At 41.0% G+C, this 26,029-nt stretch overlaps 1 protein-coding gene across 1 annotated transcript in view; it reads left to right on the plus strand.

The window, feature by feature from the left end:
* Positions 1 to 26,029, plus strand: part of LSAMP (limbic system associated membrane protein) — a 990,094-nt gene that overhangs the window by 645,756 nt on the left and 318,309 nt on the right. The gene's annotated exons all lie outside the window — the stretch shown is intronic.

Genomic DNA, 26,029 nt, shown 5'->3' on the forward strand with positions numbered 1-26,029 from the left:
AGATTAATCCTTCAGTCAGTCAGTCTCCCTCTTCATTCTTGAATCATCTAAGATGCCCAGACTCTCTGCTTGTGCCGATAAACTGAGATAAACCGGTGTGTAAATGGTAGACATCCCCTATGGCATTGAGGTGTAGGGAAGGAGTGCGTTCTCAAATTAGCATAAAAGGGAGCTCTGGTTATCTGCAGCTCTGGTTTGCTCAAGGTTATTTGAACATAGTGGATTGCACTGGATCTTTTAGGGATGCCTGGTCCATGTGGCTCCCTGTAGTAATGGCTGCTTAGGGATGTAACTGGAGGACTCACTGAGATACTTGAACAGGAGTAAATATCTCTGGCATCTCTGTGCAGTCCTTAAATGAACTCAAGAGACAAGTCTCCCATTCCATTATCCTGCAACTGAGACACAACTTTTTAGCCCTTGGTTGAGCTGACAGCAGAGTCTTAAGCAGCTGGCTGGGAGTAGAATGTGAACAAGGGGCTGGACCAAAGCTACATCTGTTTACTTAGGACTGAAAAGGCCAAGGCAACCACATCAGCTTTGCTTCTCCTGCATAATATCAAGTCACAATCAGGGTTTTGATGTTTGTCCTGAAAGATGAACCAGTACACCTGCCGTAATGTCCATGCACAAGCCACGTCCCATCCCACTCATTCTTGGGCAGAGTAGAGGGTGCTCTTGAAAGTTTAGAGTTTGCTGGGGTATGAGATAGTTGGTTTCTATTAATTTTTCAGCACCCATGGGGTGAACGGCCCTTACAAGCCTCTCCATTCCAAGTGTTATACTCGTCCTCTACCTTTTCTCTCCAAGTATCATTTACATGTATACAATCAGCAAAATATAGAAAAGATCTGCTAGAAAATAAAACAAACAAAAACCAAACAAGTAATCCTCCTTCTCCTCTCTCAAATGTACCACAGCTGATCTATGGGAACAAGTGAGGAAAAGAAAATGATCCACAACACATATTAGTCACATCATTATTGCCTTATTACTGGAAGTTACTTTGATTTTTCCCAGTGAAAGAGTAAAGAGCCTGCACAAAGCAAACACTGAATACTTTTCACAAACACTGAATACTTTTCAACTAAAGCATATTTACATTTTAGATATTGAGTGCTTATAAGCCACACTCTCTTTGCCACAGACCTAGAGGGTAAACAGCTTTTTTGATGCAAGGGTCAAAATTCCATCTAAAAAAAAAAAAAAACAAAACCTGTAGCAAACTATTTTCTTCAGGGTTTCTTTGAACTTCATGCCATCTTCAAGAATGTTGAGTGCTTTTCAGTTTCAAACTTCTTCATGTGCACCTTTCAATTAATTTTTAATGGCCATGAAAGAAGAGTGAATATTGTTCTCACTTCATATTTGAGGAAGATTTGGACTGACATGGCTTGCTGAAAGTGGTGAGAGGAGCAGGTAAGCCTTCTGTTTGGCATAGTTGGATAGGTCTTTCTTCAAATCTTAAACAGAGCACAGGTGAGTTGGATGTAAAGGCTGTCTTTTATCGGTTGCCAAGATCATGGATTTTTACTCTAAATCAGAGCATGTAACCAGTGTTAGAGGCTGTACAAATGGGATCCATGAAATAGGTATTTCTAAAGAGGGACCTGGAAAGACTTAATGTGCCAACAGCACCAGTGCTGGCATTTTGCTCAGTAATTGGTTTCTTTGCACCATTTATGAATGGAGAGAAAAAAGATGTTGTCAGTCATTTAAAAAAGAAAAAGAGAATTGTTGATGTATAAATGTATAATGCTCAAGCAGGCAGCAGAGGAGACCTCTTAATTCCAAAAAAACCTGCAGTGGGACAGTGCCATATGTTCAAAACATATGGACTGATGATATAAAATGCTTCTGGAGGGTGCTCCAAGGCATTAGACCTTGTGTGGCAACATTCAAAACCAGAATGTAAAAGACCCGTGGTGGGGGTAGGACAGAGCTAACTGCTGTGCAGACATGTTAATGAGGCAAGTGGAGAGTTAATGGACTACTGATTAAGCACGTTTTAGACATTCACTTAACTAAAGGAAATATTTTTGTGCTGCTGCTCCTTACCCAGGAGGTCAGAGATTTAAAGCCATAAGAAGCATCCCTGAGGGTTATTAAGCCATAACCTTTTAGATCTTCCAGGAATGAGCATTCAGCAATGTGCCATTAGCCTGTGAAATCGCATGGTCTTTTTACCCTCCCTTCCTCCAATTTCTGTTACATTCACCTGCTGGGTCTTGTCTTAAATTAGACTGTGAGCTCTTCCTGGCTGTCTTTGTATTTGCATAGAGACTAGCACAATGGGGCCCTGATGCTGAATGAGGATTTTGGATCCTACTATAATACCAACATATGAGTAATGAATAGCTAATAGTAATAATAATAATAATAGCGTAATAGCATCTGCTTTGTGTGTAAGCTGCTTCTTTTTTTTTTTTTCCACCTGCTCTCATTTGTGTGAGTTACCTCACCCTCAGTGGCTTGAGCACACAATATCTATTCTTATTTTGTTTTTGTGAATTGAAGTGTCTCTGGTGTAGCAGGCAGGCTTACACTGATGTGCCAGGGAAGAGCAGAGCCCTTGCAGGAAGAAGAGGGTGTATGACAGGTACCACTGACATTCGGTCAGGTCAAATAACACTGTTGTACCTTGAGTCTCAAGCTTCAGCTGAGCTGCCTTTATAGATGTTTTGGTAGCCCCTCTGCTGTGGTTTATTCTGATTCTTGTGACCTTTCCAGCTCTGTTTCTTGCTTCACAGTTTCAAAAGGAGAGGATGCCGAGGGCAGTTTTACAGAAGCCCATACAATAAACAGGAATGGCTTCTCTAAGGGAATATTGCCTCAGCTGAAAGAGATTTCTCAAGAGACAGATCACCATACCCTCAGAGGGAATAGACTGGCAAAGCAGCAGAGGCAGCTAATGTAAAAGGAAAACCAACTTTTCACTAAAATTGTATGTGTCAGAATTAAAAGATTAAGAGAAAGAATAGGGTACAGTTATTTACCTCTGAACTGCCATCCATGGTCTAGCTCTGATTACAGTTCTGTGTAAGTGTTCAGAAGCTTCTAATGGCTGCCTATTTTCTCAATTATCTAACCTTTTAAAATTGAGACAAATGTCTTCAGTGGCTGGGGTTTTGGTTTTGGGGGATTTTTTCTTATGTTAAGGCGGATGCTTAGCCCATGTAGTTGCACGCATCTTCCCTTTGCATTACCAATCATTTTTGATTTCTGTATTGTCTCTTGAATTTTTTTCTTCCCCTTATCCCTGTGAAGGTGACCCATTGTTACTTAGCTGATATGGGTAATGAAGAGTGAAGCTTTGCTTGAATTTGTCATTCCCAATCCAGGTGAAAATGAGGAGACAGTAGAATCCTTACAGGGAAGTCTTACACTGCAAAGATCAGCTCTATAAGGGACCTTCTGTAGACCCTTTTACCCTTTTTACCCTCATGCCCTCCCCTTGCATTGTTTTGTAGTAACTTCCCTGCTATCAATTCTTCTACTTCAGAGCCAAAGAATGGCCCAGAACTCCCTTACTAACAGTCTGAAGAAGAGGAACTACTGCCAAAAGAATACTCTGTCCCTCACATCTACATATCAGCTGGAGATCTGATTGTGCCCTCAGGGAAGCAGTGTGGAACTTTGTGTTTGGATCTGTGCATCCATTCCCCGTTTCAGGTGGGAGATTGGGAAGACTGTAGTCTTGCAGAAAAACTAAAAAAAGACTGTTGTCTTCTACAGTCTAAAGGAAGGAACTAAAGGAAGATGTAGTCTTGCAGAAGAACAAAAAGCTTGGCAGTGCATTGCTGTCCCCTGTTCTCGCAGGTGTGAGAACTCCATTGACTGCCTTGGGGTATATTCTGAAGATAACCATGAGTTAGTCTGCCTGTCTGTCTGAAGGGATACACTAAGAATGGGTCTTTCCCAGTGTAATTTTTGTCTGGAAGGAGACTCTGAGAGGGGTGTAGAAAAGGAAAGAGATAACCCCCAGGAAAGTCAAACTATCTATTTATTTAGTTATGTGTTTTGGGTTGCGTTTTGCATTAATCGCTGCCACACACAGGAGCCCTGTAATTTATTATTGGTGATAAGTGTGGACAGTAGCTATTATTTTTGTTCCCTGTTCTAAAATGTGGCAAGCAGGGACACTTAGATTTATGGAACATGCATTATTCAAATCTCAGGGCCCAATGGCTCAGCATGAACAATTCCAGCTATTTCCAGAATCTTTCAGCCTTTCCTCCTTTATTCCTCCTTGTTTTTCCCTTCCTTTATTTTTCCTTTCCTCTTTTTTTTTTTTTTTTTTTTTTTTTTTTTTCCCTGTTAGGCTGGATTAGGACAAGGGGAGTTTATTTAGGCAGGGGTAGCTGCAGTAAAACTCGTGCTTCTACACCAATGACAGGACAGGTCTCACAGGGAGTTCACAGAGAAATGCAGAGGGGCCTGATTAATGTCCATTATGAGGAACTGGAGGAAAAGGTGGTGTGTGTTTGGATAGATGTTATAAAATACTGATGTAGGGAATATTTTCCTGGGTCAGAGTCTTCTTTATTTATTTTTTAACTGCTGACTTTCTCTGGAACTGTTGTGCTGAAACAAAGACTGTAGGTCTCCACCAAAGTTGGTGTCCAAGGCACTAAAGCTACTTAATCTCTCATTGTCAAGAGGAAACTGCCTTCCCATGTGCCTGAAATCACTCACATCTGCCCTCATTGTCTATACAGGTGGATTTCACATCGAGGATCTAGATACCTCCACTCCCTTCTTTGGTATAAACTACAGGATTCTGCAGTGTTATTGGTTATGCCAATGAAGAACTGTGGGAGGTTAGGGACTGCCCCTGGCAAAGATCTCCTCTAGCTAGTGCATAGATTTTAGCTAGTTTCTTCTTCTAGCTGGTTGCAACTGCTGCTTAATGAATAGCAAAGAATTTCTGCAGGAAGGCAGAAGAGTTGTTTTCTAGGAAACGCCTACTTACATGCAGTTAAAAGCAAAAAAAAAAAAAAAAAAGTCTGATGTAGAGCCATGGGAAAGCTAGTAAATTTTGAGGAGCCTTCACACCAAGTGATAAAATCCAGTGGTGGTAGCAAAACTAAAAATGAAGTCTTTATCACCAAGAATAATGTATGGGGGCCTAAACAGGGCAACAGCATGGATGGGAAAGAATAATCAAAGAGTAATGCTCCAAGCAGGAGCAGAATCTCAGCAAAATGAAATTATGAGTAATTTTTATCAGTGACTTGATACCACCTAGGGAAGTCCAAATAACACCTCGACTACACACAATGTGCTGAAGTCTTACAAGCGTCCATGAGAGCACATCTATGTCACCTGGGGTATGTTTGTATTGGAATGCCTTCCTTCTGTGCAGCAATGGAAATGATCTGTTCTAGTAAAACCTTTGTACATATCAATGCAGGTACATCTGCTGTGGGCTTGTAGGATAAAACCACTGCATTTTCACACGTTGCCCTTGTCTCAAATTACATACTGCCTTTAAAACTGCTGTTGGAAATAAGTTGACAGAAACCTGCAAAACACAAGAGACAGCAGAGAGCCGGAGAAGACAGCCAAGCTAAGGAGGCTCAGAAAACTGGATCCTGAGGGTTTATTTCCTCTGCATTAGTTCACACTGATTTTATCTGCCCACCTGTTAAACTGTAGAGTGGAGAGCCAGGGGGCCTTAATACTCATGAAAATATAATACATGAGTAACAATATGCTTCCTTACCCAACATGATTGTATTTGCTTAGCCTGTTTGTGTACCTGCCAATGAGCCCTGGCATTCTTGTTATTCCCACACTAAATCACAGCAGAAGAAATCTTATTTTTTTTATTCTTTCTATTGAGACTGATAGGATATGCTCCCAGGGCCAAGTATTCTTTAAAGAACAAGCAAGTCAGAATTGGGGGGAAAAGAAGATAAATAACATGCAGCAGTGTAAATGGCAATTCTGAATTAAAATGGATTGGGGAAAATCAATGGAATATCATAAATTCTGTCTCTGTGTGGGGAAAAGTGTTGTAAGCTCACAGACAAGCAGTTGTCATAGGTTTGTGTGGGCTCTATCAAAATACCAATTCCTGATAGAGCCTTTAGTGAGGCAGATTTCAGGTCTCAAAGACATAAGCATGTTAACTGTTTGTGTTTGGGAGCCTCCGAAACATTACAGTGAGGAGACACAGCCATGCTTTTGATACTTTAGGAAACAACAGAAATCAATACTAACTCAGAATTGGACCAAAGTTAGAAGTTCTGATTGCAATGCTGCTGAACTTTGACATGTCATCTGGAACAGAACTTTGTGGTTTGTGCCTTTCTATAATAGGATTACTCTGAATTATCCAAACTGAAATTGAACACACATAGCAGTGGCATATGGGCTGGAGAAACAGTTTATCAGGCTCAAGCAAATGTTTGTAGCAGCTAATTTCTTGAATGCACAATAAGTAGTACTGGCTCCCATTTTAGGCACTCTGGATATAGTTCTGAAACAGAATATTGCATCTGGTTGTAGTATTTTTTTGGTTTTGTTAGGGCTTTTTGTAGTTGTTTTTTCTTTAAAGTATAAAAATAAAAATTAGTCACAAACAAGGATGGAAGGTTGGAAAAGCAAGAACAAACAGATGATAGAAAATTATTTTCTAGGAAAGTATCTGAGCAAATTGAGTATGCTGCCATGCGAAGCTTTGATGAGATTAACGCATACCTGCAGAGTTATTTTATTTCCACAAACTTGCATTTTTATAGAGATTTTCCAACACAGCTTTTTTCTAACTGGTGTTGCTTATTGTGGTTCAGTCATTATGAGTGACTCGAATAGACCAAGTCTGTTGTCTTCCCAGGGGCATCACTTGAAGAGTGACATGACACAAAACTTCAAATAAGTAGATTATTAAAAACTCAGATGATAGTTTTAAGAGTCTAGAGGGAAATGTAAGGATATTGAAATCCTTACAATGCTTTGTATTTTATTTATAGTGTTAGGATAACGCCTAGAGGTGAAATACTGTTCCTGTCCCAAATCTGGTACGTTTTGAAAAGCAAAGGCTCGAAAGTGTGTTAACAGGCTGCTATCAAGTATCTGCAAAGTATTTTCTCTGTCTGTGAATGAAAGTGAGAACACAAAACTGTGTGGCAATAAAAGAGGTGACATGGAGGTTAGAATAGCCGGCATACATACAAATTTTAAATGTTCTCAAAACTTGAACCAAATCTTATGGGCTGTATTTACATGAAGAAAGGGGAAAAAGACAAGATGATCAAGGACAATCATACACTTAATTGCATCAGCAGTACCAATAGTATGTGCCAGAGATTTATGGCAATAGGTATAGTGGAGAGATTAATGGATTTATGGGAGAAGAATAATTACTGACATGTATAAAGACAATTAATGTGTTATTTATAATGTGGTTCTTTGAAAAGTGTCTGAAAAATGTTTATGTTGGTAGGTCCCGGTTGGCATCGGTGAGGATTGAATTTACTCCTTTCTGATTCAGGCACTGGGGTATGGGGAAAGATGTCCTGTTTCAGCAGTGGTTGAGTAACCTGGTGCTGCCCAAGCACTCTGGGAGGCACCTTCCTTGAAACCACAGCCCATGCTGTTAGGAGTGTATTAATTAAATCCAGCACCTCAGTCTTTGTTGACTAACCTAGCTTCTATATTCCCCAGATCTGTCCCTTCCCCAGTTAGGTCTTGACTTTTAACAGCTTTCCTTTCTCTATATATTTCTGATCCTTACATGGTACAGCTGTTCTTTTCTTTTTCAGCTGTGAGGGATGTTTCAAGGGTAAGGTTGCTTTTATTTCTTCCCTACAGCTGTCTTTGTCACTGTAACTCTCAAGACACTGCTAACCTAATTCAAGAGTCCCTGGTTTTGGAGATGGTCTTTCAGTCCAGTGGAGACATTTGTACCCAGTTAGTTCTGGCAGAGTTCAGCAGGTAACATGCAAGGGACTTGCCTCTACTCTGGATTCTTCTTCTCTCTTAATAGCTATGGTTTGTTCCATCTATCACTGCCTCAGTTTCTCTATTTGTAAAATTAGTATAATAATAAAGCCTAAGCTTACCTAGAGCAGTTGGCATATTGAGGATCTTAAAGATGTGATGCCTGCAGATGTGGAAGAAAAGCTGTATTGCATGCTGAAGTAAAGAATGCTTATTATACTAAATTTCTCTCAGAATACCTCTCAGATTCCTCAAGTGATTTTCTTGTTTTCATCCTAAACTGATTAGTAGAGTTCCCTTAGCACACACTTAAATTTTTGCAAGCTCTGGTGCCAAACATCCATTATTTCAGACAAATATTATAGACCTTCCAATGCTGACAACCTCTCAGAGGTTTTCAGAAGGAAGAAAAGAAATCTTATTTAATTACCTGCCAATTTGTTTTATTTAGGGTAGCTGCTGTTTAGATAGGTGTAGCGGGATAGAAGAATGTCAGTGGGCTTTTCTAGAATGAAGTTGAAAGGATCAGGTATCTCTGTGACCCACAGCTTGTAGATTAGTAATGTCAGTGTATGTAATAAAGCCATCTTAATGGGCACCTCATTTACACCCCACATCTGTGTTACACCCCACTTGTTGCCCACTTGACTGCATTTTGCCACTCATCTGTTCCATGCTGAAGTTGTCTCCTGAAGACCAGTCACTTTTCTGGATTTGAGGTGGATTATTAGGGATCTGGTGCTATTAAAGGCATGATATTGTGATGTGCAAGGACTCGAGTTGGTTATATCATTTGATCTTTCAGAGTCATAGCATGACTTTTGCATCTAACAAAACAGAGCAATACTTAGGAGGAATGCAGAGTAGGAGGTCTACCATCTCCATGGGCATCAAACACGAGAAAAAATAGAGATATTACTCTATAATTCTTACCTAAAGAGTTTCATGAGGTGTGCCTTGTTTTTTGAGGTACATCCTCTTCCAAACTATTGAAATTAGATGAGCTTCCCTGAGAAATATAAAAACCAGCTGCAGTTTATCTTTCTGCACATTGAAAGCAACATCATAACTGTTCTTTAAATCTTTGTGTGCAATCAGCACTGGGAGTAAAGCTTCTGGCTAGAACTAAGCTTGAGAGATGAGGCAGCTGAGCTGCTGGAGACCATGCTCACACAATATTGCTGCCTTCAGTCATTGGCAACTGCTTCTGTCTTTTCTTGGACTCTTTTACTGCACTCAAGGAAAATGCTTTTCCTTACCTCCATTGTCATAGGCAGAACAGTTTCTGCTTGGGGAATTTTACTAAAATTTATTGCCATAACTTGTTATAAGTTAACATAGATTAATTCCTGGTTTGTGTATGGGGAAGGAAGGAAAGGAAACAACAAAATGAATGCAAGGAGAAAACCCTTTCCTCCCTTTCCCCAGGCTCAGCTCCAGTCCAACATCTCCCCTTATCCCCTTAAGTTACTCTGCTGTGCTGATTGGAAAGAATGTGTGTGTGGTTGGGCTGTAAAAGTCTCAATTCAGGGTAGCTACTGCAGCCATTTTGCTCTGCAGTTTTGTCCCATCTCCTTAAATACTGAATATCTCCTTCTTCTGTGTAATTATCAAGACCAGTGTGGAATGACCAGGAACTTTGCTCTGTAAAATTAGGATTGAAGACATGAGCATCCTGCGGTAGCTCAAGGTCAGGGACATGGCATGATGCAGGGCTCCTTCAGCTCTTCCCCTGAGATTTGTTGGAGGAGAGCTGCATGCCTCTGCTTTGTAAATCAGTTTACTAGGGGCTGAAAGAAAAAAGTCTAGAAAGCTGGTATATTTGACATTGGATGGGAAGATCTCCCCTTGAAGTTGTCCTAAGACCTTCTGAATAATGAAGCCTGTCATAGATAGACAGATAAAGACCAACTGCTTGATAATGGCAGCAATAACATTTTATCATTGGTAGAAAATATTCCATGAGAGGCCTGATAACATAGCCAGGGATCATGTATGACTTATTCACCTGATGCTGGCATCTCCCCTTCAAAATAGTTTCTGTGGGCAACAGAATGCAGACTAGCAAAGTGTTTTGCCCTGGAGAGGAGAGCAAAAGCTGGGCCTGGGCTGTCCTTACCAAAAGGAGAAGAAGAAGCAACCAGCAACATTTCTGGGAGTCTTTGCTAGGACCAGGTGGACTTTAGAGAGAGCTGAGAAAAGTAGATGGCAGAGTAGTGTGTAACCAAGAGTTCACTTCAGAGCTAACTCTGCAACAAGGGATTACTTTACTCATTTCATCAGTGTTGCTTTAAAGAGGGGAACCTTTTTTGACAGTCTGCCCTTTTCACAGTCTGTTTGTGTTTGTCAGCCTAATTTGAGCTTTAAAAAAACCCTTGCATCAGTGTGAGTATCACAGTGGGAACTTGAGGAAGCTGGAGATGCCTGAGTATCTGTCAGGTAAAGGTTGTTTGTGCTCATCACCAAATGGACTGTGCACGGTTTGGGATCATTGGGGTACCTCTCCTTTCTTTGGGAAGGTCTGGGACTGGGAAACCAGAGGGACTGATATGTCAGCTGTGAGTTCCATCAGGGCAGCTTTTGGGGCCTTTTCACTAGAAGAGCATCTGTTAGTGGGGGTAAAGACAAAAACTCACCAGCAAGACAGAAAGGGAGAAAGAAGCATTGCAAGCTGTTCTGTTGATAGAAGCGACTTGAAAGTGTAGAAGGACACCATCAAAATTCTAAATTATCTGTCTGGTTTTGATCACATTATGCACATGACCCGTATATGCTTAAGATTTGCTAGGATTCTTCTTTCATTCATGTTCTGCCTGTTCAGCACAGTGCATTTCTGTACATTTTAGGTATCTTCTTCTCTATTATTTAAACCCTTATGAAACAGAGCCTGTGTTTACCCCTCAGAAATCCCTTAATTGTGGATGCTGTTTCCCTGCAGTAAATGTGGCCCTGGAACACACCAGTATGTACACAGTGTCATGTACTACAGCAGGCAGATACAGAGACTTCTTTGAGCTAAAATTGTATAGCATTTCTTTTCTTCCTTTGCCACTATGTCTTCTAATACCACTGTGAGAAAAGCTTCACCTGTCTACATTGAGTATTTCACCTCAGCAGCTAGGGTGAAAGCAGCTATGTTTTTGCCATAGAACACAAATTATAATTTTCCTTCCATCCAGGCTCTCTTCTGTGATTTCATATTTATGACCACTGCAGTCCAGCAATATTATGGTTGAAGATCAGGCATTTGTGCTGGGAAGGATCATGAAAAGAATTTTACTCTCTCTGTAACATGCAGTCGACCATTACTGCTGTTGAAATAACATACGTTTTGATCTCTGCTGTGTTTGTTTCTCTCACCATTCAGTCAGGGCTCAAAGGTGACAGAAAAAGCAGATTGTCCTTTAGTTTAATAGGTTGCCCTGCTGTTTTCTGATGCAGAGATCCCTGGCTTAATTTATTGCTGGAATGGATTGCTTCCAAATAAGGATAATCCCCCTCATGCTGTTTCTTCACTTGGTTACCTTCCTGTTCTTTTCACTGGCAACATCCGCCTCTGCAATTCTGGCTTATTCTTGCCAGAAGACTCTTATTCATTTGCTGTGGTTATTGTAGTTATGGTCCTAAACCTGCAATCTTCAGTAGCTTAAAACTTTCTGAGACAATTGCTTCAGGGGCTTGAATTTTTGATCATATTTTCAACCCAAAAGTGAGTTCCAGAAGAGGAATCTGCTTGGCTGTGTTGGTAGTGAGGATTCTGAAATCATGGGGGTTTTGTTTTTGTTTTGTTTTTCTGGCTAAACACATTGAAAATAATTACTTTGTGATCATCTCCTGCTTGCAGGAGGATGTGCCAGAAGTCTGCTATCATGAAATTCCTACAGAAAAACTGCACATAATACAAAGGCATCTCTCATAACTGCTCTTTAATAAAATCAGATGTTTCATCTGGCTTAATGTATCCCCTTGGCCCTTGAGGATAGACCCTGGCTTTTAGCAGGGTACCTGTGTCAATAAAGAGTGAGAACCACTCCGAAAGAAATGATTGGGTTTTACCTTTAAAATGTCCAGTTCTCTCAGCTCTGAAGTGGCTTTGGCCCTCTCTACTCCTGTTTGTCCCACTGCTACACTTCCTGCACTCATGTTACCGTAGAAAAGAATGTATTAGAGATGAGAGAGGTAGAACTCCAAGTTCAGTGTGAGTGGTTGCAGAGTCCAGTTCTGATTTTGTTTCTCATTCCCTGAAAAAGCAAAAGGAATAGTAGGTGATTACCATTTTTTTTTTTTTTTTTTTTTGTGGAGACTTCACATCCTCTCTTCTTCTCTCCTTTTTTTCCTGTTTGTTTTGGGGTTTGTTTATTTCCTTGGCAAGGGGGCAAGGACATTGGAAAGGAAGTTAGAGTTTTTGAAACATTCAGATTCAAGCAAACTTGTGGAAGTCGATTGCTACTTTTCACACAACCTTTTTTGAGGTTCACAGCGGAAAGGCAATGAGTCTCACTAGCAGTCTATAACTCAGGGATGTAGCACTCGGAAGGAGCACTGTAACATAATTTTAAGTCTATGCAAATTTAATTATCAGCAGCAATTCATTTATGCCAGTAATTTTCAACAAGGACTTCTTCTTCTAAATAGAGGCTGAAAAGAGAGCGTGAGAATGAATTTAAGACAGAGACAACTTGCTGCCTAACCCCAAGAAACGTTCTTATTCAAACACCTCATGTGCATACAGTGCCATGCTCTACCAGACCCTTGCCTCCCTCTGTGAGGGGCCCAAGATAAGGTTGCTCTCTGAACCTTGGCAGAATGAATTTTTCAGCTCCTGCATGATTAACATTTCCACTGGAAAGCTGCATCAACAGAGCTATTTGTTGCCTGACTAATTACTGTTATTGACAAGGGGTTCGATGTTTTTTCATGCTCAGCCTGCTCTGGTGTTCTGCTGGGCAGCGGCTGCATTAGCATGGCAGTCAGCTTTCCTGCTTTAAAACCAGAGATGGCTGTGCTGTCTCAGACCTCCACACTGGTTGCTGGAGGACTGATTGAAATTTGAAGTTGTGCTCTTCCTGTCTAGCCTTTTGACAGAATGGCTTTAAAATCTGAACGTTGCCCTGTCACCAAGGGACAGCGCAATGTTGCAACAGGTCCTGGATAAGAAGGCACTGTGGAATGGGGAGTGACTGCTCACCTGTAGTGTGAAACAAGCTCATTGATACACAGGAGGCTTCGGTCCCTGTGACTTTCAACATCTTCCACAGCATCAAACTGATATTTCAAAGAGATTAAGAACTGAAGGGAACATATGATATCCATTTAAAGCCAAGACTTCAGATTTAATGAAGACTGTATCGGAATGAGATATGATTCAGATATCAAATTACATTTGTTTAGCCCAACACAGCTTAATAAATCACAGCAACATTTAATAAATATTTATCTTCTTTTAATCACCAGTTAGTGCTTTTGCTGGTCTCTCCATTCCCTTAATGGCTCATTCCTGTGTTTATTAAATGTGATTTCCATTTCTCAAATAATCAATACATCTTTTTATATTTTATAATTTGGGCAGCTTTACTGAACTTTTGTGAGATTTAATTAAGATTAAGCTTTAATCTTTAATTTCAATATATAAATTAGCCTGCATTCTCTATTAAGACATTATTTGGTAACCTCATTTGGTTTGAAAACTTGACTGGAAATGTGGCAAGCTCAACAGTAGTTACAGTACAAATGTTAATGAACTTCAGGTGAATCTTTGGACCAGAGGAGGAACTTGACTGCAATTACATCTCCTTGGCTTATGTGGGTATGCAGTTAATAATGTGAAATGGGCAATAAGAAAGGTGGATTCTGCATGGCTGACAAAGCTTTTGTTCGGATGGGTATCTGGTGCAGCAGTAGAAGTCAGGATGAGGTCAGCTGGAAAACAGCAAGCTGTGGAAATGATAACAATTGTAAATGATGACTCAGGTGCCATACAATGTGTGGCACATAGGGAGGCTGTGAGCAGGATTGAGTCTAGCAGGGTGTTTTTTAAGCCACTTGCCCATCCCTGCTAGATCCCATGGATTCAGCCATGGCCAAGCAGTTGGAGGAATGACATTGTCTGGCTTAGGTGCAGCTGATGGGAATGGCTCTTCAGCTCTTGGCAAGACCTTGACTGCCACCAAAATCTTCCAAAACCAATGTTATGCAGCAGTTCCATACTACCTTCTCCATCATTATCAGCACCCTAATTTAAAATAATATTAATCTGTAAAGCTCTGCAGATGGTGGTCAAAGTAGAATTTACATTTCAGGGGATATGCATTTTTGTGGCACTCTGCTTGACGCATGTACACCATGAATCTCATCCACTTGCTAGCTGCTGTCCTTTCCATCAAAAAAAAAAAAAAACCACCAAAAAAACTCAAGCTAATTAAACAAATCACACAGAGGAATGCAATATAATGTTGTGGACATTTTGTCACAATTTGGGCATGCACCTGGATCCTGGGGAAAATAGGTTTCCATAGTACAGGTAGGGCTAATGTTCCCAAGGAGACTCAAGGAGTTTGTTCAAGTCAGAGATGTTTGAGTCCAGCCAGGAGCTCATATTGTTTCATAACTTTGCATTGTTGTTTTGTTTGATATTGGTCAAAAGTTAAATGACTTTTTGACTTTTCATTTGGTTTGGGATTTTTTTCTATGGGAAGGTGAAGCTCCCTGCAGAGTCTCAAGATGTGCAGAAAACCTACTTTGGTTTACCTATAGAACCAAGGATATAATTGCTAAAAAAGCCATAAGGATGAATGTAATATTTATAAAGTTAATGCACTGGTCTTTGAATGTTCTGTGCTTCTGTAACATCTGTCATGTATCGATATAATAGTCACTGAATTTTGCATGACTCCAGAACATCACATCTGCCATGGCCCTGTCTAGCAACCTACTGCCTGGAATGGTCAAAGTGCCCCCCTTCCCACACCTACACCTAATATAAGCTGTATACCCACTACAGGTGGGATGAAGGCCTTCCTGACTCCAACATGGGTGCCACTCTTGCACAAAACTTCATAAACTGATTCAGAATTCTCACTTGACAAGTATTTATTCTTGTAATATTACCTGGTCTTTAAATGCTACTCAGACAGTTTTTAAATGGGCTTTAACTCCTTCAGCCCTTGTCTGTCATGTCTTCTTGATGTTCCCTTCTCTAGCCATATGAATGTTGCAAGATACAGACACAGGTGCTTCTTCCTTCTTTTTGTAGACTTCTGCAGCACAGACATCTGTCTCACCTGGGAAACAGACACTGCTTTTAATTAGTGGAGGGCTATTCCCCTCTGATTTTATCAATGTCACTAATGCAATATAACTCATCACTTAAGCTTACTTTGATTGTTGCTCCCTTTTAGGGACCATTTTCCTTCCAATGTCTAGATGCAAATACTGCTGGAAGTGGAGGAGGTTATCTGAGGAACTTTGCTTCCCTATCCCCATCACTGGTATGGTAGTGAGCTGTCCCTCAGATTGGAAACAGGTTGAGAAGAGCAGACCAGGACACAGAATGGTATCCTTGGTGTTGCTACACAAGCTGTTTCTGAGCAATAGAATCCCAAACTCCCTATTCTGTTAGCTCTTCCATCAGAAGGCAACTGTGGGTGACAGACATGAGGAAAGAGCAGAATTTGTTTCCTCCAGTTCCACTATGTCCTGCAGTTTGCTACCCATCACAGGTTTTGAAAATGTCTGTAATGAAACTGTTTGCAGCAGAAAAGAGCTGGATTTGATCCAGGGATACTTTTAAGACCAAAACTGGTTTAGACTAAAATAATGCTTCCTAGTGTAGTCAGCAACACTGAAGTCAATGGGGAGCAGGGGAAGTATAGCTGTATGAGATTTAGCAGATTAGGTGCGTTAATCCAACACCCAGGATAATGTTCAAGTTGAATATCTAAAATAGATTACTTTTCAGACTGCTTACCATGGTTTTCTCTTTGCCTTGAGGCTCCTCAGTGGTGTCTTGTAGAGAGTAGGGAGCTTGAAAGGTGCTTGGGCTGTCTTGCAAATGGGAACTGGAGTCCCAGTTTGTGATAGTGTCTGGCTGTGATCAGCCTGTGGAACCATCTGGGGCTGTTGCCCTGCAGTGTGAGGAATGGTTTATTGGGGCAAGTTTTCTGGGTAGCAGGCTGGACATTTGGAATTATCAAGCCTATAGTATCCGCACTGAAGTCCTTTATTAATGAAACTACTTTGTTGGAAAGAGACTCTCTGGTTAGGTTAGAGGCCTGAGCTAACAATAGTGGGAGTACATGACATGAACAAGAATACCATCACTCTTACCTCCTTGCTGACATCAAGGTGCCATTTGACCTGGGGTGAGTTGGTTGTGATCTTGTAGCAAGAGTTCTGACTAAGCTGTCTTGGTTTGTGTCTCTGCATCATGGAAATAGTGAGTCTTTGCAGTCACAAGGATATTACAAGAACAATAAATTATAGCAGGAATGAGTGCTCCCTTCATTAACATCCCCCCAAATTATTAGTAGTCATCTTTTTGAAAATAGGAGACCAGGAGGCTGATATCTGTCCTCTGCCATCAGAGTATTCTGTGTGATTTTGGGGAGTTTTGCTGTAGATTTTGTAGGCCAAACAGTTCAGAGAAAATACGAAAGGGTAAAGAGGAGGAGATGGCTGCCTAAATGGGGGGAACCGTTTAAAGCAATTAATGTAGAGAAAGAGCAGTTCATCAACAGCAAAGCAGGTGAAGTCCCGGCTGGCCAGCCAGCTGTCTGCATCCATCACTGCTCTGCACCTGCACACAAACATTTTGTTGTGCATATCCTACAGCTATTCAGTACTAAGGAGGGGATGCTTGGGGAGAAGCAGAGACAGAACAGCAGACATTTGAAGGGAATTTTGGATAGATGTAGGAAGAAAAAAAATCACACCTTCTGGTAAAGTTGAAAAATAAGGTAGGAACACCAGGGGCTGGGCACTGGGAAGCATCTTCCACCACATTAGGTGACTCAAAGGGGAAAGGAGGCAAGCAGTTGTACTGTGGGAGATTTTCTTTCCCTTTCCCACCCCTGTGCTCAGGTTGAGGATGAATAGCCTTGCCTTCTACATCCTGTAAGGATGATTGCTGCTGTGCTATGCCAGTTGCATGGCTGCCAGCCTCTTCTAATTTGCATGTAATGTATGGCAAAGCCATAATGTCATTACATTGCATAGATCTTGCCAGAAACCACATTCAGAAGCCTGCTATGAAGTTTCTGGCTCTGACTCCACAGCATTAGTTACCCCATAAGCCCCTTTGGCACTGAGCTTCCCAAATCAAGTCCAGATGCCAATTACTTTAATGAGGCTGCAGATTCTAAAAAGGACACCCCACCCACACACCTTGCCCCTGGCTACTGTTTCCCTGGGAGGAGACACAGGCAGTTTTGACAGATGCTTATTTTTTTGCAATGAAGCATGCAAAAACATCTGGGGAAAGAGGGTGACTTCACAGTTGTCTGTAGCTGAGAAGAAAAAGGCAGCTTGGTGCAACTGACTTGGATGTCTTTGGCTGACAGATATCATGTGAGCTGTGCCTCATGAATGCAGAACAGCCCAGTGCCTTCAAAGTACACCAGATGCAGAGGTATCAATTTCCTGGAAACACTGCTGTTGTTTGGCTTCCTTCTTGTTATTAACGTTATGCCCCCAGCAGGAAATCTGGATGTGAGATAGGGACACAGTTAGGGAAGGTTTGGGTTGAGGATGCTGGTTGGCCAAGTGAAGGGTTTGCAGCCAAGCTGTGGATGCTTGGAGGGAACTTGGTGTGGACTGGCCAGGATTTTGTTGTGCTAAGGCTGTACCAGAGGCAAAGCCCTCCATGCACATGCCTATAGGGGCTTAAAAACAGGCTTTTGCTTCAGCTCTCACATCTGTGGGTCTGGCCCCCTCCTGCCAAAGGGGAAATTGCACATTTTGAAGGAAGTCACAGCCTATGCGCTCTTCCCCTGGTTCACTCACTGGAATGCAACATAGACCCTCAATATTCAAGAAAACTCACCCCAGCCCCAATGGGTGATCAATCCTCAAATCCGTGAGGATTGCCAGATAGTTACAGATCTATCCTTTCCAGGCACAATTACCATCCAAAGGGATGCAATTGCATCTCCATTGTAAACACTGGGACAGGGAAATCCCATTTTGTTCCGATCTTTTGATTTGTTTTGTGTAGCACAAGAGGACACTGGTCTATAATCACAAAGCCTGAGTGCTGCTGCAATCCATCTGTTGTGATGGTGACAGCAGCACTTAAATGAAAGAAATCCACTGAAATCAGAGTTGTTTCCACTCTCATGGGACTGAGGCCAAGGTGGGAACAGGGATCAGAGTAACACTGTGATTGTGGAGTGATTAATTTCCTCTGCCTGTGCCTCAGTTTCTCCATCTATGAGCCTGTTGAGGACATAGGTTTGTTATGTTGCATTGTGTGTTTGAGATTGCTGTATTGTCTGCAAAGGTGGTTGTAATCCTCAGATGTTGTGGGAGTGGGAAGGATTATCATCATTATTTCTGACAGGCAGCTATAATTCATCTTTGCTTACCAGACCCCTATGGTAGTTTTATTGTAAAATGAGTAAAGGTGATTTCAGCCTGGGAATCATGTGAGCTTATTTATTGTTGAGACTGATAATAAATTGGATCCAGATAGTGTTGCCTGAGCTGTGCAAACAGAGAAAATTTTATGATCCTTAATTTAATTTGTGCTTTCTATTTCACACTATTTGTATTCTCTCAAAGTCTGAAAACACTTCTTCACCATTTGATCTTGACTTTTCCCATTTGATGAATGGTGATTATTTCCATTTCTCCTTTCCTGAATTTTTTCTCTCTTTTGTATAAAATATGAAACAATGATTTAATTAAGCTCTTGAAAGTAAAGCTTTTTAAGTTATTTTAAGCTCCCTCCACTGGAGGCTTCTGCAACAGCATTGGAGAATGAATTTACTTGGGATAAATACGACTGGACTTGGTTTTATGCTGTGCATTCCTATAAGGATTATACAGAACGGATGTTGTGTTTATCTTTTCCTTATGTCCAGCATTTTCTGTGATGGGATCTTAAAGCATTTGACATACACTAACAGCTTAACCCTCACCACAGGCCTTTAGGAAGCAAATACAGTAATTCCAGGGCAAAATATACGGCTGTAGCTAAGAAGCAGCCTTAAGAGATGGACCAAGGAATAGGATGAGAGGAGAAATGCAGGGTCATGGTGAAAGCTGCAGAGAAGTTTCTTGCACCATTTTGAATGGACAGCAAATGTAGTACCAAAAGAGAAGGTGGTATTGTCCAAACTGACAAAGATAGGAAAAGGAATCAAATGAAAAGCTCACAGGACTGAATGAAATATATTCACAAAATGCAAGTATTGTCACACCACCTTTCCTCCTAAGTGTCCCTACCCAGTCTTCTATCCCATGCCTTCTTCTCAGAAGGACTTTTTAAAATCCTGTTGCATATTTATCTGCAGTGAAATCACTCTTGGAAACCTGCTGCCTGGAGCACTGCCTGCAGTAATGTTACTGCAGGCCACCCCACCTCTGCACAGAGGCTTGGGAGCTTCCCTTTGCAGGGAGAGCTTTGCAAAGTTATGGGTGAGGGTGCAGAGAGAAAGCTGCATCTCATGGTGGGTTTTTCTTCTTTTTTTTTTTTTTTTAGGGCTTCTACTAGCTGTTTAATAACCCAGTATTGATGAAAGAGGTCCTTTACCATCAACTTCGTTTTCTGCAATGAGCTAATGTTTAATTAATGTGAAATAACTTTTGTGACCAAATGTATCCTTTTAGATTTACTGTAGGAGGCAGTTTGAAAATCAACTTGAGTGGCCAATGACTGCAAATGTATTTATTAAGGTTTAAACATGTGTAAATGAGTTGGTGCTTATTTGCAGAGCTGTTAAACTACAGTAAATATGCTATTTGTCAATTGGTGGTTAATTAACATCCATTAGCTCTCCATTAAGAACACAGTTTGATGTCTAAATTTCCTTGCTTTAGTACTAACTTTGAATTAGGGCTGTATGTTTTCCTATTCATACACAGCAGTTTTCAAAATCCAGTGCCAGTCCTTGGAACTTACCTTGCAAGGCAGAAGATTAAGAAAGGGAGAAGGGGTATTTTATTGCCCAATGTCACAGCTCCTATTTAGGAACTAGGCAGCCTCCTTCTTCTCATATCTCCCAGACTTTTGTAGCCAGTGCAAATTGTGGAGTTGTTCCAGGTGTTTAATGCCTTTGTGCCTCTGTGAGGATTTTAGGACACGTTAGTGCAAGAGCTGCTAAGGCCTGCATGGATGATGCAGACGGGGCGGATCGTGAAGGTTCTGTTTAATCCTCCCCAAAAAATTGCCGAAGTTGACGTTCCTGAGTGAAGGCTTTTGGGGGCGAGGGACAGGGAGTATCCCCTCCCAGCCGGCCGCTATGCCAGCAAGCAACCACAAGGTGACACTGTCCCAGTACATTATTTATGTTTTGACAGAGGAGCGTGTGTTAATACATTTCCCAGAAAAGGTGGTTCTAAGCATCAGCGTCTGCTCCCTGTTTCCTAACTGAGAACTAAAGGGTCTGAGGCATGCATCGCTCACTTGTTATATCCAGAAATTAGGGAGATTTTCAAAATACATCAAATTTCAAATGATGGAGTATGTTGTTTGCAGGGAGAGCTGGGGAAAGTCCTGTTTCTTTTTTCAGTTATGCAAATACACAAGCAAAGAAATATAGTCCTGAGAGGCTTCTTACAAGCTAGGCTTTTACCCAGAAACATTTATTTGTTTGTTTGTTTGTATGCTTTTCTTATTTGCTGGAATTTTTTTGGATGGTTTCATCAAGTGATGTTAAGCTGTGCCATGGGTTGTAACTGAGGTGCAGAGTTAGTAAGTAGTTAGTAAGACCTGACACACGTGAAGGCTAACACAATAAGCATCTCAGAATGGGGCACCATATCATGTCTGTCATGTTTTACAGTCAGACATGATATCAGAAGCATCTATGAAAAAAAACCAAAACTGTAAAGCACATTAAAATCCAGATAAAAGATATTTTTGTAGGAGCAAACTTTGGACCTGATTTTCCCCAGGTAGATATTCATTTACATACAGCCATCCTGATTTCCCAGGTCAGGTTTAGAGAGTTAACTGGATTGTTTGTGTGTGTAATCATGAATAATCATCTAAACCTGATAGTGTTCAGTTACCACATGATCTGTGCCTCCAAATATCTACTTTGGTTTTAGTACCATTAGCTAAATTGGTAGAAATATTAACTGCTTCCTCTTGATTTCTCCCTCATGAACCTGCAGTCTGCCTGTGGTTTGTTGCTCTGAAATTATTGAAGGAACAGTGAGAGAAAACAACGTAAGTTTAATCAGCTCAGTCTTGTTTCATCAGTCATCAAAGTCCCCCCTCAGCAGCCTTGTACTTGGAACTTCCAAGACAAATTGTCCCTTTGTGTGTGTAAGGGATGTGAAGTGAAGCAATGAGACATTCAGGCCAGGTAAGGAAATGCAGTAAATGTAAATGGGATTTCCTAGAAAAGCACCAGCTTTTTCAAGCTCCTTCTGGTCCCATGCACACTTCCAGCCTCCCTGGGAAGCTCTTTGTGGTACTTGACATGGTACCCAGGTGCCTTATCAATAAGCATTTGGGTATGTAACTTCTGGCAAATGATATTAGCAGCTTTGGTTTGAGGTGAGACGCCTGTAAGTGGCAATCATGACTTGCCTTCCTCTTCCATGACAATTCTAGAGGCAGTGAGGAAAGTTCTGGTGACATTTCTGCAGAACATCAGGACAGGCAGGCCCAGCCTTAGGGAAGGATGGGGACAGGCAGTGCCTAACTAATAGAGTTATCAAGTTCAGTGGGGAAACATGAACTTACAGCTCTCAGGAGACATTCCCTTCCCACAAGCAAATGTATTGTTGAGAGACTCAAAATGCACTAAATTCAGAATGGCAAAACATTTGGCTCCATCAAAAACAGCTACATTCCCTAATCAACCTTGGCACATTATTTAAGCACTCTTCATTTTAGAATTTTTATTAAAAATATTTCCACTCTTATCCCTAATTTAGGATGAATACCTGTGATGAAGTTGTTGGAATTTTCCACAAGGAAGAAGTTCTGATTTGTTTTTTTCTGAGCTCAGCTTTAAAAATTGAGGTAGCTGCACTTGTTTCTGTGAAGTGCTTTGATATCCATGGATGAAAAGAACCATAGAAGTGCTAATTATTGTCATACTGGTTTTAATTATTCTGTCATACTGATGGAGCAACTGCCAGTTTTCAGCCAGTAATATTTTTTTACAAGATGTTGTCCAGTCCACAGTTTTCACAGAAACAGTCAGATACTTCTTTTTAATTGTTGTAAAAGAAAGAAAAAAAAGAAAATCCTCTCCCTCCTCAGCAGCTGCTAGAGTTCTCTGATAAAAGTTCAAATCTGCCTACATTTGTACAGGATGTTAGTATCAGGATGGTAATGAGGAGAGGAGAGATGGAAAGCTCCATTTGTTAGATATTGCAGAGAAAACAGTAGGAAGAGCTAGCAAGGGCAAGAAGCTCTGAAATTTGCTGTCTACAATGATTTAAAGTGAAAAATGTGCTTCCCAAAAATTCAGGAAAGGTGTGATTTTCAACTCTTTTATTATTGCTGTTCCTGTTATTTATTGGAAGTACATTTTATTCTTTTTCTGGGAAGTACTGTATTTCCAGTCAGCTCAAACCAACTCAGCTGCACTGTTTAATTCAACCAGTTTGAAGAAAAAACTTTGTTTACGCAGCAGTATCACCAGTCCTCATGAGAGCTGTAGTTTAAAGGCCTCAGTGCTCTTATCTTTTCAGCCATTCTTCCTGGCTGTGCTACAACCCCCTAAGGCATCCCTTGCTTCATCCAAGGCCAGTGTCATGTCAGTGGAACCCCATGGCTACACTGGAGGAATGTGTTTATCCCTGCAAAACTATCCAGCAAAAATCTGAGTGGTTTCCCTAAGGTACTTCAGCAAAGGCATAGCACCTGGTGAGACAGCTCTGGCTGGAGTTTAATGCAGAGGGGAGGATTTAGGGCCAGCCAAACAAACGCACAGAGTTTATCTGATGTGTTGTATCCTCATGGCGGAACGATCAGTGCCGTGATTTCGCTGAGGGAAAGGAACTGTGCAGTGGCTGACTGTTGGTGACTGGCCTGAGCTACACCCCAGATATGAACCAGGACATCTGTGGAAATGGTCTCAATCTGTTCATATTGCACAGCTGTTCACGGGGGAGAAGAAGTTGCCACCTAGTAAGGACATCATGAGTGGGTGCTGCCTTTTGGAGGAGGCTCTTTCTGTCTGTGCAATTTATGGGAATAAGATGAAGATGTGCAGAAAGCTTCTTAATTTCATAATTGCATTATTCCAATGTAGAGAAAAAGCACTTGCAGAAGACACAACTGGCATGGGCATGTCACTCCCTCACCGTCATGACTTTGTGTGTCCCTGTGTCAGAAAACATATCTGGGGCAAGCAGTGACTCTTCATGACTGACACTGGGCTGTTGGTCTCCAGAAAAAAGTAACAGTAAAATTCCTTTGGTGAAAAGACTTTCCCTCTTGGTCTGACAAATGTGATATCAGACCACTAAAACACAGAGATAATTTGGTTTTTTTCCCCATTTGTACTCTTTGTTTGCTTTCTGGTTGTTTCCAGTGATGTAGTCTAGTTCCTCAAAACCAATATGATGCAGCAAATGGAAACCTAAGCAAAGCCTTATACACCCAAGTCCCTTCACACATGTATTCTTTGTTTTAGTGTTAATTAAAAAAAAAAAAAAAAAAAAAGTCATTTTTGTAAAAGACTTTGATGCAGCAAGCCGTAATATTGTGTTGGGGTTTATTAATATGAAGCAGAAAGATTTTGCCTGTCACTGCAGTTACTACTCAGTTGTTGCCTGAGGATTATGAGGCTTTTAAACAGATAATATGCAGTTATTTTTCCTGTTCTGGAGAGAGCCTGGTGGTTCTCCATGTGAGTCAGCCATAAAGCAGAGGAAGCACACACAGTGAATATGCCACCAGGGCCTGAGAGCCTCTTTTAGACTCTGTGATAATTTTCTGTGCCTCACCAACTAAGTCTCTGACATGGTGACGTCTGGGTGACTGTCCCACCTGAGCAAGTAAAACAGCAGAAGATAAAAATATAACTGCTTTTTTGGCCACTTGGGCGGAGAAGCAGCACAAAGGAAGTGATGAATATCTAGGGATTAGCCCTTTCTCTGAAGGGGCAGTTGGTATGGTCAACATGCTGTTGTACCTCAGAGACAGGGAATTTTCTTTTGGAATGTTGAAAAGGTAAATGGAAGTAATGTAAAAGTAGCTTGTAGGCTTGGGGAAATTCTTACAAAATGCTATCATTTAGGAAAGAAAAATCAGGATGGATTCACACAGGTACAGGGACAGGTAGCATTTTCTTTCCTATGCTATGGTCAGAAGTCATGAACCAAAGCAAGACAATTTCGGGATGAGCCTCAGTTTGTCTGTGTGAATTGACATGCAGCAGTTGACAATCTGCCACCCTGCTGGCCAGCCTGCACCTCCTTGTGCCCAGGACCAGGTCTGTGCTATAAACCTTTGTAACTCTGGTCACAGGCACGAGGAAAGGCGATGCTGATTGTGACACTACAAGAGCCAAAGTGCAGATGCAGCTCCCTGGCCTTGTAATCCCTTTGCCAAGAGTGTTTACTGGAGGAATGAAGAGATAGGAAGCATGTTACTGCCACATCAGCAGAATGTCAACTTAGGATGGCTTTGCCAACATAGCTAAACCTTTAGGTTGTTCTCATGGGAGCTTTAAGGGGAAGCTGTCTTTGAGGGTGTGTATTGCTAGCCTGATGAAAACAAGGCACTATGATTTTAAGAGATGTTAAGCACAATGGCAAGAAGGAGCTTGAGGTTTAACTAACTGGTTTTTAATACATCATGGAAGCATGCTGCCTTATTTGTGCTAAGCTGTTAATACACATTAGCTAGTTAAATTCTTTGCACTTCTTAAATCCCAGTATGAACAGAGCAAGTAAGAATATTTTTTTTAAAAAGAACATCTATACTAAGTTAAAATCCTAAATACTGGCACTGAATGGAACTTTCCAGGGTTTTTTTTAATGAATATAAATCTTACTGTGGACTTTCTGTATTTTCTTTTGAGGATGTCTGATGAGGGAATAAGAAGAAATGTTTCTACATTGGTTTTTCTTCTTTACTTCCTATTGCTTATATTCCAAATGTTGTTAAGAAATAATGAGAAAGCATTAATCATCTCTCTGGCTGGTCTAAGACAAAAGGAGAATCTACAAATCATACTGAATGCTTTGTGGGTTTTTTTTTAAACACTTCCTAGTCTTAAACTCTATTTCCCTTTGCCTTAATTTTCCAAAGTTTTGTATTCTGACTTAGTATTAATTGGCAGTAGTTGCTGTACTTGCCAGATGAGTCATCAAAACAGCTTTGTATCTTCCAGAGGGATGTTAGAATTTGGCAATCTCTTCAACTCTGGTGAAATAATCAAGTGTTGTGGTTTAACCCCAGGCAGCAACCAAGTAACACCTGCTGCTAACCCACCTCCCCCTCACCCCAGTGGATGGGAGGGAGAATCAGGGGAAAAAAAAGGTAAAACTCATGGGTTGACATGAAAACAGTACAACAACTGAAACAAAGTAAAATATAATAAAAATAGTAATAAAAGAGAGATTAAAAAAAAAAAAAAAAAAGAGAGAGAGATAAAAACCCAATAAAAACAAGTGATCCACATCTCAATTGCTCACCACTCACTGACTGATGCCAAAACCCATCCCCAAACTACAATCAGCCCCTCTTCTGGGTGACTCCCGGAGTCATGTGCAAACTGAGCATGATGTTCTATGATACGAAATATCCCTTTGGCCAGTTGGAGTCACCTGTTGTGGCCATGCTTCTCACAGTTTTTTGTGCTTCCACTGGCAGAGCCTGGAAAATGGGCAGGTTTTTGACTTATGGGAAGCACTAATTATCAACAATTAGAATATTAGTGTGTTATCAACA

The sequence above is a fragment of the Agelaius tricolor genome, unplaced genomic scaffold (assembly GCF_023055355.1).
Source record: "Agelaius tricolor isolate 1412-34295 unplaced genomic scaffold, bAgeTri1.0.p SCAF_9, whole genome shotgun sequence".
Lineage (NCBI taxonomy): Eukaryota > Metazoa > Chordata > Aves > Passeriformes > Icteridae > Agelaius > Agelaius tricolor.